Source organism: Antedon mediterranea, chromosome 1 (genome assembly GCF_964355755.1).
Source record: "Antedon mediterranea chromosome 1, ecAntMedi1.1, whole genome shotgun sequence".
Classification (NCBI taxonomy): domain Eukaryota; kingdom Metazoa; phylum Echinodermata; class Crinoidea; order Comatulida; family Antedonidae; genus Antedon; species Antedon mediterranea.
The window spans coordinates 4,846,968-4,865,647 of NC_092670.1; positions in this window are offsets into that span (position 1 = coordinate 4,846,968).

An 18,680-nucleotide genomic window follows, 5' to 3' on the forward strand; every position below is an offset into this window, starting at 1 on the left:
TTAATGAAGTCGAGCTTTTAGTCGAGTTGCACACGTCTGGGTAACAAAGGCTAAACATTGGCCAATGACAAGAGAGTATTTGAGGAGCAGACGACATTTTGCGCATTGATATCACTTTCCATTTTCTTACAAAACTTTTTACGCATCAGGACTATATACATGAAAAATAATTTTAATCGTTAATTATTAGAACAAGATCAGTATTAATTTAACAGTCAAGTACTTTTGATTAACAACAAACAAAATCTTCAAAATATATTTAGGAACCATGGCGGTACGGTAACTTTTATATTTTCTAGGCCCCCAACAAAGTATGATCGGGACGAACCACGCACTTCATAGCGTGACAAGAAAGCGCTAGGCCCCCTAAACATTTCTTCGCGTGGTGAATTTCCGCATCTGCCATTGTCGCTATGGCGTCACGTAGTTCACGTCGGACTTGCGCGAAGAAAATAATGTAATTTGTATACAGTTGTAAATAAAGATGATTTTCGTTATTATAACTTATACCAATGTATATTTAATTGAGATAATATTATAAATATAGATATTTCATTCTTCAATATCTGGCCAATATAACAACTCAATGACTGACGTTTTTGATAAACATCGTTTAAAAACCATTTAGTCGACCATTTAGCCTGCCCCCTCCAGGACTAAAAAAATCGATCAAAATCCGTCTCGATTTAGTCGAGGTTGGCCTGAATTAGTCGGTGATTTAGTTGAAGTTCGGTTTATGAATTAAAATGACGTCATTTTTTTAGTTTTAGCTCGAATTACGACTAAAGTCCGGTTTAAGAATACGGGCGTTAGAGTCGATGGCACTTAATGCGCGGCTAATTGCAATTATTGAATTCCATAAAAGAAGTTTAAATAGTCTTAGTTTTACAGCCGTCTAATAAACGTCACGTGATATCAATTTTGTCGATAGGTGGCGGTATAAATTACGCAATATTTGACTGCATGACGATTGGTGTGTACTGCATGACGATTGGTGTGTACTGCATGACGATTGGTGCGTACTGCATGACCATTGGTGTGTACTGCATGACCATCGGTGTGTACTGCATGACGATTGGTGTGTACTGCATGACGATTGGTGTGTACTCTATGATGTACTGCATGACGATTGTTGTGTACTGCATGATGTTTGGTGTGTACTGCATGACGATTGGTGTGTACTGCATGACCATTGGTGTGTACTGCATGACGATTGGTGTGTACTGCATGACGATTGGTTTTTACTGCATGATGTTTGGTGTGTACTGCATGATGATTGGTGTGTACTGCATGATGTTTGGTGTGTACTGCATGACGATTGGTGTGTACTGCATGACCATTGGTGTGTAGTACTGCATGACGATTGGTGTGTACTGCATGATAAATGTGAACTGAAGGGAGAGGAGGCGTTCCATAGAGGCATACCCAACTCAATTATTGCTGGCCATGTTGTCGCTATTAAGCCCCTTTCTCACAGATGTGTCTGCAATATACCGGTACAGTGCTGGCGTCGTGCCGGTATCGTTACCGGCATATACCCATTCTCATCGGACTATCGTGCCGGAAATATAACCGGTATATACCGGCTTTCTGTGAGAAAGGAGTCGGGCATATTCGGCCAATAAAAAGTCTCTGACAAAATAATTATTGAGGGCGTCCTTTATTGTTATTATTTTTGTCTAGGGATATATGGCGGCGAATGTTAGGTTACAGATTATTATCTTCCTTTATAGCATATTTATGCAATACATGCTATGTACAGTATATTGTGCATATATTATACAGGTACAGCAATTAATTAGCCGTCATCGGCAATCTGTAAAACACCTTAGGAGGCTGTACAATTTACAAGGCGACGAAGGGTCAGGCTAGTTAGGCACCAACAAAGAGCTAGCTAGGCCTATATGGCCCAGGCCTGCTATAGATTATGCTACAAATTTCTTCTTGTCCCCTTATTTTAAGCAGCTCTCTTATCTCATTATCCCTCCAGTTTGACATTATTATTGTTAATTGAATTGAATCGGCGCCAAAGTGATACACTTGACCGCGCAAGGTGTCTGAAGCCTCGACAGGGAACCCCGGAATATAACGACGTTACGTTCTCACAGAATGACCGTCTGGCATTGCGGGGAATATCCCTAGAATATTACTAGGTCTAAAGCAGGTCATGTCGATGCCGGCATGGTGCCGGCATGATGCCAAGACGACCCGTTCTCACAGAAAACCATACCGGCATGGTAATGGTATATTCCCGCAATATTCCTGGCACTCAGCTCTGTGAGAAAGGGGCTTTAGAGAGGTTTCGCAACGCAACGAATACGATAACGAAAACGTTTTCCTAAGCCAGTAAAAATCTGTTTAGCATGGCAACAATATTGAGGGCGCCGTCCAAAATATGACAGCGGTGAATTTGAGCGAAGCGCAGGTACGTCTGGCCATGTTGGCCATGTTCAGTCGGAAAGCCGCGTTGGTAACGCATCACTGATTTCATTCATTGTGAGGGCGCGCTTCGTGGAAAATGCTGGAATTTTTGCTATTTTAGTACACTTTGAAAATTGTATAATTTTGATATTAGATGAAATCAATAAACGTAGGCCTATTTCAATAGTTGAACTGCAAGCGTAAATAATGATAAAAACTGTGATCTAAATTCCACAGTTTTTTTGTTTCGAGAAATATCATTATTTTGTGTATAAACTTTTTTATTTATATTTTTTTTTAAATGATGGTAAAAAATCATTAAATTTTATATTTTCTAGATAAGGTTTCAAAGCGAATTTAAAATCCTTTCAAGATAAACTATTAAGCTATCTATTAAAATAAAAATCTAATTTTTAGCTTTCTTGGGATGCAACTCCCACTAATCAAACCAAACCTACTACATTTCTGTTCAGTTACGATCGAAAAACCGCCATTTTGAAACTTTGTTTACGTTTTACAAAGCTGGTACGAATCGACCCGGACCGAATCGTGTCCCTGTTTAATCCGGTTGTTCATGGAGGCGTACTGCGTCACAGGCCTAATGTTTCAATCTGCTGCCCGATTATTGTTCTATTTGGTTTCTGAGCTAGGAAAGGCCTACTTAGACTAGCTACTATAATTACTTACTTAACTTCTAGCCTAGCTAGGCCTAAAAATAGTATTTTCTAGGCCTAGTTAGGCTAGTAATTCTGATAGTAGGCCTAGTTTGTGTTATAGGGCCTATAGTAGCTGGAGTAGAAGTAGACATAATCTGGGTATATACCAAGCAAGAAGAAGCCTGAAGAAGAACCTAGGCCCAGAAAAAATTACAAAAACTGTTAAAAAACAATAAATTGAAAAACAAAGTGCCAAAAGATAACCCATTTTCAATTTATATATAAATATGGTGGGGAATGTTATTTATAAAATCAGGCATCTTTTGTTTGAGAGACTCAACCATGTATTTTTATATGGTCATGTTTTTAAAAAAGATAATTATTAGCCCATCATTTACTTGAGTATTGTTAATTGGTTGGTACTTGTAAGTATATCAATATCTGGCAGTAAATTTCACACTTGTATACAGAAATATTCTATTACTTTATTAGATACAACTTACATTTCACACAAGCTGTATATGTATACATATACAGAATGTGAAAAAAATACAACCTTTCAAACAATTACTGATACAAATAGTAAATACTACTGTATATAAAAACTTCTAATAGCACCTTGTTCATCAGACATAACAAACTAGCTAGGCCTAATACTGTAAATATAAAATATGCCACCATATGTAGGCCTACTTTTTGAGATATCATTTTTACTTGAGTCTTACTGTTGTACTGATTTTATGATTGTTTTATGTTTATATTGTATGCATCACCTGTGCGACTCTGGTTAATAAAGTAAATCAATCAATCAATTGCAACTTAATTTATATCTTTATAAAAATTTACTGATCTGAAACACTTCTACAACTTAAATGAATATAAATTTATATGTTATACTGTATTAGCGAATAAAATGAAAAACTATCAGCAATGATATTGAAATCGAGAAAACCACTTTACAGCTTCCACCGTCCAACCTCATATTGAAGAACGAGATAGAAAATCTTGATACCAACAAAAAACCTGAAATGAAAATGAATAGCTGAAATGTAAAAACTATTTAAATAATTGTCACTATGACGAAAACATTTTCTTAAATACTGTATAATTATATAATTATTCCACAACCTGAAAACATATTCAGATAAAATATGACTGTACTGTAGGCCTACCATAAAAAAGCACTAAACACAAAACTTCCTTGTGTCTGTATATTTATTGTATAATTATTAATACAGTAAATAAATTGTACCCATCAGTTGCCAACAATAATGAGGATATTTAACTATATGTCAGGCTGCGATTGGCTTAATTATCTTTTTAAAACCTTCCCAACGCATCTTCAATATAAACGAAACTTTAATAATACTAAATTGTAACTAAAGTATTTTAATTATCAACATGTTACTAAGGCTAAGCCTAGGCCGATATTACGACAACGATCCACCAGGTCGTGCACACACCCACACCTGCAACAACCACAATCAACACACCATGCACCACACACGACGTAACTAGTGCCGCGAGACGTAACAATTATGTGAAATGAGGACCTTTTTTAAAATGTTCGCTGTAGGAAGCTTAAATAGGGTTTCAAGCCAATTTTAACGTAAAACAGACTGTTGATACTTACTCTATCCATATACGCCGATTTTTTGGTAATTCACTGTATGGGATGCAAATCCCACTAATGGAAAATTTGTAAACAAACACAAGTTAGAAAACTTCAGCTTTGACGGCTGCACACGAACTTTGGAAAGAAACTGTCACTGACAACAAATCCAACAAATTATTCCGAAAATTAGGTGACCTGCGACATCTTAAACATATAAGGAACTGATCTTACCATATATGGTTAATTTTTCGCCTATTAATGTTTATTAAACAGCTATAAAATGACGTATACTTTATGCTAATGTTTTCGCGCGAAACGTTGATGCCTCTGTGCCGAGAGAGGGCTTCTAAAATTAATGACGTCATGCGAAGTCGAAAATTTCGCGATAACGGTCATATTTCCCAACGCGGCTCTCCGACTGTGTTGTCGCTGTTAGAGAGGTTTCGCAACGCAACGAATATGATAACGAAAACGGGTGCGTCAATCTGTTTAGCATGGCATCAATATTGAGGGCGCCGTCCAAAATATGACTGCGGTAAATTTGAGCGAAGCGCAGGTACCTCTGGATGGCAAACTACAATGTAGGCTACACTTTTTTTTCCAGACGTTTTTTTGGGTGCAGCAGCTTGGACCTATAAATTAGTCGAGTTTACAAAAGTCCGAAAGTGTCAGCCTTAGATCAGGGAGGTATAATATTTATACCTCCCTGCTTAGATATAGGCCTACAGCTTTTGCGATGATAAAGCTTCTTGTTGATTATGTCCTCTAGGGTTAGCTGGTTAAAGCAGCGGCGCGAAAAGTGATTAATACCAAATTTGACATATTTGACCTCTAATGACCCCTAAAATATATGTTCCACTAACCATATTTTGGTAGATTTTGAAAAGAAAGTGTCCTACTAGTTACTGAATCGGCAAGGGTTCGAGGCCGACTCGCTCCTTGTTCTGGTGGTGGAACAAGTCTTCTCGGATAAGGACTATAAACCGTAGGTCCAGTGTACACAGTTATAACCTGTGTGTACTTTAAAGAACCCAGTTCATTATTCGAAAAAGAGTAGGGGGTTACCCCGGTGAACTGGTTCACACAATAGCCCATGTATCAGGGGGATTACCACCTATCTGATAGGACAGTGATTAATTCACTATTGGTAATCCTTGGCCACATTGCCTAAAGACATAAAATAAAATAAATAAAAATAAATTAAAAAAAGTGTTGAAAACTATTGCAATTTGTTTTGGGTTACCCCCTTTTTCCATAGGTAGCCTGGACTAGGCCTATAGTAGATGTTTATTGATTCATAGTCAATTATTGATATTACTATCTATGATTGGGTTTACACATAATAGGCCTATAGCTTTTAATTTTTAATCATACGTGTGAGAGTTTTAGTCAGCGATAGGATGTAAACAAAACAACTCAAAACCGTCCCTAATTTGAACTGCGTTGTGGGTTAATGATGACGTGATTTGTAAAAAGCGATCATCAGATAACCGAATAACGTTGGAGTAATTTTCAATTTCGGTACATAATAATTGATAATTTTGAATTTTTATTTTGGTCATGTGATCAATGTAAACACGCAGTGCGACACGGAATCGAATGACTGTGAAGTAGGTGAAAAGCACACACATAAGAATAGATCACTTTTCTCGAAAACCGCCCCTTATATTTGGAATAAGCGTCCTAAAATGGTATATAAAAAATGGTTCCGACAAATTTCCGAGCCGGATGACACCCACCATCTGAATTTCCTCCTGGTATGGTGTAGGTAGGTGAAATTACGCAACCCACGTTATTCAAACTGTTAGATATGTATTAGACGTTCTCAAAATGAAAATGGTGGCATCCCATGAGAAAGACAATTGTTTGAGCGAAAATATATTAAAATTTAAGAGAAAATCATGCGAGATGCACTCTGTTGAATGTGAACGAAAGAAAAAAAATAATGCTAATTTTGTTGACGTAAAAACATTTTGTACGTACGTATGTACTAATTGGCTTCCATAATAAGTTAAGTTTAATTTGAGACACCTTTCAGTCTGAGGAGCTATAAGAGATCATTCAAAATAGGTATGGGTAAAATTCGCAAATCGCGCGTTAATACTTCTAAATTTTTTTACTCGATATTATACGAATTTAGGGTCAACGATTTGCCTCAAATAGGGTGTTCTCCGATTTAGGATTTGGTATACACTTTCGAATGGATGTGTGGTGAAAATACCCGCACACTGAACAAGGCGAGGGTGCTTCGCATTTACCTATTTTCTACAATTACTGTATTGTTTTTAATAGCTGAAACTGCCCGAGTAGGCCTACAGCAGGATAATGTAGAAGACAAACCAACTTTATTTGAAAAGTCTATTTTACTAGATTTAATATACGTTTATACAAACGTATTGCTTGGCGATGAATGGAATCTCTCTTCCAAGTGTCAATTCCCTCTGGCTCTGGCGTAATAAATCACGAGTGCCATTATTATTTATTATGATACAGATATTCTAAATATTGGAACATCATTAGAATAACATTTTTTTAGATAATCAGTTCACAAAATTCGGTACCGAAAGAAATAAAACAATGAACAATGAGAAGATTTTTTACAATAACAATTATTATCTTTTAAGATCACCTAATATGTATTATATTAAAATCACATTCATAATAAAAGAAGATAATTATATCATCTGTATTGTGGTACATATATTGATATAAACAGACCCGTATATAATATGTTAATTAATTTAAGACACTTTACCTACGTTTTTTCGATGTAAATTAAGGTCACAAACTGCATTTTATGTAAAAATAAATACTATGCGCCTGTTGCGATATTTTTTTTAACGGTAAAAATGTGGAAAATAATTCAATTCTATTCCGCTATTGCCAGCATGCATTGCACACGGGTTCGGTTTTCTTCCGATCCGATCTTCCGTTTTCTTTTGATCGATCGTGAAGAAGGCAAAACAATTATGGAAGACTAACCGTAACTTTTCAACATTGGAAAATGATTCATGCCAAGTATAAAATACAATTTAAATAATTCATAATAAATAAGAGAGGACATTCGACGTGAGCTACTTGGTACCGTAGTGCATTGTATTTCTCGTTTTATCATCATTAACCATAAATCGTTAATTAAGACAAAGAATGACCTGGTTTATTTTACCTTAATAGCAATATTATGTATTATTTTTTTTTACAAAACGTCAACAATTGCTGTAAAGTGTCTTTTTTAGCATACCTTTATATAACACTCAAATGCAGACTTATTATCGCCATTTGATGGGAACAGTGGTTCAAACATGAGACACTATAGATTAGTTGTTCATTGAATTCATCTACCTGTAGAAGTAATCATAAGATTTATATTTAATGCTGAACAATGTATATTGATTGCTCTGTTTGTGTGCTTACATATAATTATAACTTTAATTACCATTCTGAAGCTAATTTCGCAAACCTAAATCTGCGCAATGCCTACTCTATGATATTGACCTATACTTACCGTGTAGTGTAGGCCTACTGTACTAGTCGTCTCAGTCTCTTGAGGTTTCAAATGTCCAATTCCTTGAGAACGTTTCAATTTATTTTGACTGTAGTGTAAAGTCATAAGAATATTGTTCTGTCTTGTTATGCGTGCATCTAAATGGTGTGTTGTGTAGTGCTAGAATGTGTACGTGTCTCTAACCACATCGTGATGATCGCATGTTAGCTGATAAGGATGGCTGCGAACATTGAAAGTTTATACATTGATTGATATGTTGATTGCATTATTTGTATAAAGTTGGCATATGATGTAGTACAACATATTCTGTCTTACGATTTCATTTGATCTCAGGTTTTAGCTGATTATAACCAGGGCAACACAACAATAAGTTACCCCCTTCAGTGAAATTGATTGTACTATCTGTATGCATATAATTATGTATGGTTCATAATTACAACATAGCGTGACTGAATGTTTGCTTTTGTAGCCGATTACATCTATGGCATATACATTGATTGTACCTGTATGTATTTTGTTTGTTTAAAATATGCGATTACCAAAGAAAAGTTTGTCTATCTTATAGTGCATTGATAGGTAAATTATTGGGTGTGTTGTTGGTGATGACTTACACAAGCCAAGTAATATATTTTTTAATAATATGGTAACATTTATAATCAAATGAAATCCTCTAATAGATATGAAAAGTGGTAAAAAAGAATAACAAATGCTTGGTAAATTGTAGATAACAGTGCGGTGAATTCTACTACAAATAGTATAATTGTGTTATTATAAATGTGGATGGACGTTTATTAGATAGTTGGGTTGGGGGGGGGGGATTATTATTCAAAGTGATGTTTTATTGGAGAGGCGTTTATTCAAATAAATACCATCCTAATAATTATTAATACATTATTCAATTTAATCATCTTTTGAAACTAACTGCCGTGACAGAGTGGGCCCAAGAAAGAACATTACGGCTTGCAACATGGGCAGACATCTCGGTCCTAACGGGACATAGGAAGATAGCCTACAGTTATTCCTGCCAGTTTACTCAATAAATCTCAGCTATCGGGATTTCACTCGATTTTAAACAAAATGTCTTATCATCAAATCTTCCTATGTAATTTTATAATACTATTCCCCACAATATATTCCAATTCTTTATGGCGTAGGCCTATATTTAATTTGATCTTTATTAATTTGCAGTATAATTTCTACTACTGTACCTTCACACACGCGCGGTATGTTTTAAAATAAACAAAAAACTGAAATAGCTATGGCCAACAAGCTCCAGTTTTGTCTTCCAAAGGGACACTGTATTGATTGATGGAAAGTGCCTGTTTCCAGTCACCTTTAGGGTCAAATCTATTATTTTAACTGCTCCCTTGTGTATAAAAGAGAGAAAATATTTGAAACCAGGTTGTTGCAAGGTGAACTTATCATTACTTTGACCGGGAGCCTATGTCAGAATTAACCATAATTTATATATAGATGAATAGAAATGCGAATAGATTTCCGCCGTAAAAAAAGAAGGGAAATTGAGCCTGTCCAGATTAAAGGACATGAGGTAGAAATCGTTAAAACATATAAGTATCTTGGGGTAACGTATGACAATAATTTATCATGGGGAGAACATGTAGATCAACTAATTAAAAAATTAAATACTAGACTGTACTGTTTTAGGAAAATTAACGTTTTTAGGGTAAGGGAAGAGATACTTACTATGTTTTATTCATCTGTTATTTTTTCAATCTGGGATTATTGCCTATTAGGCTGGGGTGGGAACATAAACAAAGGAGATAAGGGCCGCATATGTAAAGTGTTAGAAAGGGCATTAAGAGTGATTGGCTCGTCGGCGCTGACAGCGGACTCAGTCTACGATTGTCACTACGGAGAACGATTGAAAAATGGGTTACAGGCGGTCATGGAGGAGGAAAGCCATCCCCTTCATTCGGATCTTCTTCGCTGCCACATTGGTAGAAGTGGTAGACTGAGGCCGGTGTTGGCGCGGACGGGTCGATACTCAAATTCGTTTCTCCCAGCTGGGATTAAAAAATTTAACGATGACTTTAAGAGGTAACTACAATAATTTTGATAACAATAATAAATAATATAAATATAATAATTAATAATGAAATATAAGACACTTTTTAAACCGTTTTGTAATGATCTGTTTTTTTAACTTAAATATTTTTGAGCTGTAATTTTATGATGTACTTTTTTAATCATTGTGTATTTTTATATTGTTATTCTACATTTTATACTTTATTTTATACGATATTTTATACGATATTTTTATGTGATAAGTGAGCAAATGCAATTTCCAGTTTATTTGGACAATAAAAGTTATCTGTATCTGTATCTGTATCTGTAATAGTAAAAAATGTATTTAAAACTCATATGGTAGGCTGGTACAGGAGCCTTCTAGTGAGTTTAACGATGAAAATAAACGATACTTTCTTAGTTTTGTTTAGATTACATAAGTCTTCATTTGAAATTACATTTTTTAGCTCACCTTAAATAAATTCCAAGTGATAATGGAATCTTTACGTTTGTTTAATGTAATGTATGATTTGTAGACACTAAATGAAATAAAGAAATACGTTAATTAACAAGTTTGTGCGGTGTCCTATAACTATGCCTGACCAATCTGGGAAACCACAGTCAATAATTTCAAAGCTGTTGAATACTATATTGAATATTGTTGAATAACATTTGTTTCTCATTTTCTATTTCTAGGCAACAATTTTCGCAACAAGCATCTTTAGTAAGGTTCCACTTCTTTAAGTTTGTTCTACAAACTTGTATACGATGTAATAATTTAACATTAAATTGGGCAACTTTAGGTATAAATGTTTCATATTGTAAACTTTACAGTTCCATGTTTTGTCCCAGTCTATGATGTCATTATTAACTCAACATCCCGCTTTGCTTGTGTAGTGAGGATATATATATATATATATATATACATATACACATATGTATATATATATATATACACACATACATACATTTACGTAATTAAGAGCAACAATCTAATCTTGAATCCTCGATCATTTTTCGCCGGGTAAAGCAGCATCATCTTCAGTCAGATGGATGCACTTGATAAGTAAATGGCAACGGTTTCCAGGCTGGTCTTAAAACCCAATGTGCAGACCAGGGGCTTTCGTAGTATTATCACGGAATTTGACAACTCATTACAGTTTCGTGATTAAAAAACCACCAGAATCTGATTTCCTGAAATAATGTTTGTTTACTCTAGGCCTACATGTCTATTACAGTATCACTTCTTGAAATTAGTTGATCTTATGGGTTTATTATAAAATCCGTTTATGTCAGATTTATGCCCATGTTTACGTACCGATCTAAAAAGTTTTTAAAACGGAATTTAGCATAATTTGTTTGGTAAGAATCGTAAAATATAACCGTATGCCCACTGTGTATTTACTTTTTAGTATTTTTGCTCACTGATTCGATGTTATGTTTTGAAACTGTTTTTATCGAATGTCAAGTAACCACGACTGATCGCTTATGAAATAGAGATCATAGCTAAATCTTGACGTTTATTAAATTTCAGTACAAATTGTAAATGTATATAAATCATTTTTATAATATGAACATGGAATACTAAGATTAAAAAGTATTTTACCCGAGGCTATTCAAAATAATACTAAAGCCAATTTTCCACTAGGCGAATTTGTTCGCGCGAATCGAAAGCGTCAGCTTATACGCAAGCGTACTGTAGATAAGGATTTGGAAGATGGAAACATGAATACGCATGCGTATAAGCTGACGCTTTCGATTCGCGCGAACAAATTCGCCTATTGAAAAATCAGCTTGATGACTGATTTTTTAATTGATACATATAAATAAATAGTAGTAATACTAATACAGTAGTTGTCACTATGGAATCGAAATATGAAATAATTTGTATCTTTAATTACGAATAGGCCTAGAGCCGTTTAAAATGATTATCTTACATACTTAAGCTTTGTTCCAACTTTCTTGGACGCAATGGAAAGACGTAAGCGAGCCTCAAGTAATTTGATCAATCACGACCCATGGGTCGTCCAATAAAATTATGCATAGTAATATAACATTATATAGGCCTACATTATTATTAGTAACAGTCATGCAGTGGGAAAGCCACTCGACAAATCGAACAAATTTTCATCTAAGAGAGGGCGCCCTATTTTTTCAAATTTGTTAAAAATACAGAAATTTGTAGGGTTCAGGAGAAAGGATATCATGTAAAATTACTATTAAAAATAAAAAAACTTGAAAATGGAATATATTTTCAAAGGATTAAATTATATGGTAACAATTTTTTAAAGAATTTTCATCCATATTGCATCGCGCCGCCTAGGCCAGGTTGTTTACTTTTTCCGCGGTACCACCATGACATGTGTTGTATCGCGCGCAAGAACACGAAGCTAACTAGGCCTAGGCGCGCCGGATTGAGCCTACACCGAAGCTTTCAGAAGCAGAACAATCAGTGAAATAAGAAAGAAAGAAACTCAATATTTATACTGATCAAGGCATGTAGCCAATATTTCGCTATTTATTACATTGATCAGGTAAATACGTTAGGCCCTGCTAGAAGTAAAACCTCCATGGTGATATAGCTAGGCCTAGGCCCCCACACACAGAAGGGAAATCCACACAAAACACTAACATTAATTGCTGTTGTGACCTGTAGGTTTTGCTCCACATTCACTGCTGATCATACTTCTACTGATTCATGTAAACTTAAAAATTATCAAATAACTTGCTCAGCTTGTTTTAAAGTGTGATCTATCAATTCATATAATCAGAGTCCACAAATAAGCATTTCATTTATAACTGTATATTATACCAAGATCATGATACTGTGTAATTAAAGCACAATATTTTTATGAACGTATTATTTGATTCATTCAAGTGTTGCCACATAGTTCTGCTTTTTGAATCCGTGACCATGCATACATTTTTTCTTTTCCTAAGCAGCCTTCATATCACACAACTCATTAAAATGGTGAAGATGAATAGTACACAGAGTATGATCTACAATGCATAAGTGTCATAATGAATTGTTGCTTTTCAAATTTTACTGATGCAAATTTATAACTTGGCTTCATGCATTCTTGAAATTTCGTACCATAGCAAATCCTGAAGATCATTTTAGTTAGAAAATGCTAACCATACTATAACCATATTGCAGCAATTAGACTTTGTAAATGTGAGAATGAATGACCATAAATTAAAAAAATGTATAATTTATGTTCATTCATAGCACATTTTTTGAATGGGAAAAAGAGAAGCCGGCTGTTTAAAATGTATAAATATAATCTCTAAATAGTTTATCACAAATATTTGTACACAGAATAAAAACAATACATTTTTAATGTTTTAACTTTATAACACAACTTTTTTTTTGCATCAATAACATACAATATTAATTATTCAACTATTATTATAAATGTAATACTTTTATAAATGTTATTTGCTAATTCCATCCAATATTTAAAAATTGCATATACAGTAAACTTTCTTATTTTTGTTTAAACTTGTGATACACAAAATACATTTAGATGGTATTATTTATAGAGCCTATCTCAATTGTAAATATGAGTCATAAAAACAAAAATCACATTGGTCAATAAAAAAATATTACATTCATAAAAAAAAATCTTCTTATTCAAAAGAGTTTTCCAGTTATTTTAATTTACATAGCATTTTAACATGTAATAACTCAACAGTTGAATCTTTAAACAAATACAGAAATATAATAATATAATAATATAGAAATAATGAATGTTTATGAGTTGGATTGTGAGAATAATTCATGAATTGAAAAATTGACTGCTTTATTTTTAGCAGGGCCGAGATAAAATGACCAGGCAATTTTTCATCAAATACAAAGCAGTCATGATTTGTATTATAACAAGATTGCAAGAATACAATTGTGCATGTTATTGTTATAATACAACATGACCTGGAAGGATAACCACTGTTTTGTAGTATCTTGCTCAATGATGTAGATATCCAAATCTATAAAAATAAAATTAAATCGATATTATTATTAATTTAAAAGAGAACAAATGAAGACAGTCTATACATTGTGAGAACAGTTAAAGATTCATGTCATAATCCTCACTGTCAAGTGACTGGCATTTAATCTAATTGGTTCTTCAATGCACATGTATTGTTGTTTCAGAACCACCAGATTGGAGTTGTGGCTTGGTGGTTATGATGCTTGGCTACCACTCCAAGGGTCCTGGGTTCAAGTCCCATCACATGTCAGGATTTTTTCTAAGGACCAAATTCTCCACTCCCAAAGACTTGTAATAAGACTTTGTTTATGTAGAGCATCTTGTGTATATGTTTGTCTTGTGAACATCTGAGGGTCCCTAATGATCAGCAATAGCTGGATGGATCACCCTCATTAAATATGGTTTAAAAAAAAAAAAAAAAAAAAACCAGTTGTATACAAATATATATTTCGATAGCAAATTAGCAACAAGCAATCAATTGGTATGTCACACTCAAATCAGTCCTTTGTCCAGGCCTGTCATTATAATTGGTTCAGAAAAAAAATGACCAAATACTTATAGGCATTTATAGAAAAATACAGGATTATATTGTTATTTTAGTACTATAAATTCAGTCTTTTTTATCCTCTTAATTTTAGCTTTAATAATAGTTTTGTGTAAATTTTGTTTTTGAGGTTACAATCATCTCGACAACGACAACTAAATTTTATTATTTGTAAAGAACTCTAAAGTAGGTATACATTATTAATGTATACAGTATTACAATATTACAATTTTATTAGGTTATGTATTTCATTCTGGAACTAGGCAGCCTTCATCCAGCTTCGCCTTCTTTGTAGTATCAGCATGGTCTGTTGCACTCAGTTGGACAACATCAAACTGTTTCTGAAAATGTTGTACCACTGTATGATGGTGTGGCAAACCATTTGCAATGTAGGCCTACCATAATTTGTTATTGTGACATCCACAAATTTTACATGGACCACGCCTTTCCGCAAAGGGTGTGTTGCAATACAATTACTTATTTTAGGCATTACTTACCTTTTTAATTTAGCATTTTCAGTCGGTAATTTTGAATACAGATCTTTTTGCCACTCACTGGAAGGAATAGAATATTTATAGAGATAATACTAGAAGAATAGAATAACAGAATAATTAATATATTATTTATTTAGTTGCATGGGAATTATTTAGCCTAGGCAGCCTAGTTTTTACTATAGTATAGGCTAGCCAGGCTAAGGCCAGTATACTTTACTAGACCTATATGCCTATGCTAGGGTGGATAGGCATACTACTGGATACCAGCTAACCTAGGCATAGGTTACCGTATGTCTAGGCCTACTATAATAAACGTAGCCTAGGTAGAAGGCAGGCCTAGTTTAGGCCACATTTAATAGGGCCTTATACTTATAGCTATAGCTAAGCCTACAGTCTGAGTAGCTAGTCTAGCTTGGCCCTATCTAGGCCATTATCCCTTTTATATATTAATATCGTACCTAACTACGGCCCTCAGGCTAGGCCTACTACCACTAGGCTATACATATAGTCTGATCATTTATAGCCAGGCGTGTGAGATCATCGCAAATTAGGACTTTCTGTCCTAGCCTAAGCCTCGCCTAAATAAAAGGCTAGTAGGCCTCTTCTAGCCTTTTATTTACCTAGTCTAGGCCCTCTGTCTAGCTACTACTACTAGGCTCTAGGCTAACCGGATGTACGTCCTCCTAACACTAACTAGGCCTAGGCCTACTACTACTAGGCCTAGGCCTACTACTAGGCCTTGCCAAGGCTATCTCATGACTTAATCGGAATAAACTATAAACAGTGTTTAACAACGATGAACCACCTTCTCATAGGTCATAATCGATATATACTTAATTAAAGCATATTATTAAGTTATTAAAACACATTTTCATTAGTTGGGACGCAAATCCGACTATTCAGAAAAATGTAAACAAATCAAATGGTAAAACTTATATGACCCTGCAACTTTTCCGAACCAGTGACTTACGGAGAAAATTTTAACTTTATCGTCTGATTTTTCTCCAAATGAAATCGATTGGCTAACAAAATATACTTATTAGGAGACTTGTTTACCAAATTAGAAAAATTATAATATTTGAATATTCAAGATATCTATATATAAATTTACGTAAGGGCAAAATTCGGTAAATCGCGCCTTACTTCTAGAATTTTTACTCGATGGTATATAAAGTTGGTTCGTACTTTCGGTACTGATTTTAACCACCTGATGTAACCCTGTTTACTAATTAAATTAAGTTAGATAATTAGTTATTGACGATTAAAACGAATTTAGGTTCAACGATTTGCCCCAAATAGGGGTGTTTTCCGATCGTGGTATACACTGTCTAATGGATGTCCATCTTGAAAAATACCCGCCACAAAAATGCGAGGAGGCTTCGCATTTTCCTATCTCCTCCTACGATAATTGTTTTTAATAGCTGAAAACCGGTTGAACAGCTAGAGTACAGCATCATAATGTTGAAGACAGGCCGATTTTCTTTAAAAAATACTATTTTGATAGATTTAATATACGTTTATACAAATGTATTGATTTGCGATGAATGGAACATTCCAATCTCTGTTCCACAAGTGTCTATTCCCTCAGGCGTCGTAAAGGCAAGAACTGTATACTCATAACAGAAATTCGATCCATTTTTTTTTCACTCTGCCCTGCAGAGGTTGGATATAATATACATTTTTTTTAAACGGATAAAGAGCTAGCGTTTTCACTCGCCGTATAATATGTACAAATCTTTATTATTGCAGTTAAACCACCCACATCATCACCCTTCCCTCACTGGCATTAGTAGCGTTGTAAAACCAGTAGAGGATAGGCCTACGGTACATCACATGCCCTAAACGCAGAACAACTTTGGTGGGTAGGGTAGGAACCAACTTAAGTATGAATTGGCTCTAAGAAACAATTGAAAACCATTAGGCCTACTAATTACGTCGAGTTAGATAATTTAATACTTATTGACGATTAAATCAAATTTATGATTGTCCCCGAATAGAGGTGGTTTTCATTAAACTTAGTGGAAGGATGAAATATATGGGCAAGAAGAGACTCAGATCTAGATCTCAGAGACCGCTTAGGAACATAAGGTTGAATAAGTTCAATTAATATTTCGTTACTAAATGGATAAAGAATATATTTAAAAATTGTTCCTTTTTGCACCCATCCTCTTCCGCATCCCTCAACCCTAATGTTACATACAAAACACAAATTAAGTTTGTTTAAATTTGACTTAAACAATTGGTCTCATTTTGTGACAAGCTTCTCTTTCGGAAGTAATTCCCATGGTGCTAATTTTAGTTGAGTACATAAATCACAGTGTCTATTTATTCGTTCCTGTACAGCCTGCGGTACGTACATTTGAAATCGCCAGTTTTTTAAGCTGAAATTATTATGTATTCGAGAACCATCTGTGGGCCAGGCACGACCTAGATGGTACGCGAGCGAAGCGAGCGTACCATCTAGTTATTCTAATTATAACTGTTTTTTTCAAGTTTTTTTCGCGTGAAGCTTCGTCAAGTTTTGTAACGCATGAGGGCGCTACACAACTCAATCGAACAAATAGATGAAAAACGTTCGATTAACAGAATTATCGCGAAGTGGCTTTCCCACTGCATGTATTCATGTTTAAACTGTCTTTCACACCTGTTCCGGCACGGTTCCGGTCCGGCGAATCGAAAATCAATGTTTCTTTTTAATAACGCGGCTATGCGCTAATCAATATGCGCGTAGCTGCGTGAAAACGAAACATTGACGTTCGATTTGATTTTCCGGCGCCGGACCAGAACCGTTTTGGAACAGGTGTGACAGCAAAGATTGTAAAGCGCCGCTACGCGGCGCAAAATAGGTAACTGTTTCCAAGCTCCTATCTTATAACACTACGCGCCCAGTAAATCCATGGACGCCATTCTAGTCCAGTCAATGTACAGTTTCAACTCCCAAAAGTAGACAAAATTGCAACAAAAGATTTTTTTTACTCAACTTAAAGTTAATTTTACGATAAAAAACATACAAAAAGTCTACCAAAATCGGAAAACTGGAAAGGTGATAAAAAGACAATAAATCAAAGCACTATTTCATTAAAATATGTTCGTATTCGGCGTAGTAATATTGTTAGAAATTGTTGTCTCTGATTGGTCGAATAAGTTTTGTGCCGTGTTGTTGTTACGACGGAAAATCTGATATTCCCCAACAAGTATAGATAAGATAAGATAACTTTTATTGATCCTCAAAAAGGAAATTCATTGCTCGTCATAATAACAAAGAAAACACTATAAAACAACAAATATAGCATAAAACCATTCATATAAAAACATCTAAAAAATTACAATATAAAATTATCTTCTTGACTTCCTGTTGTACTGGATGATACCGGAGGGAATAAAGGATTTAGCAAATCGATTTGTTTTCACACTGAGGAGCCTCAATCTAC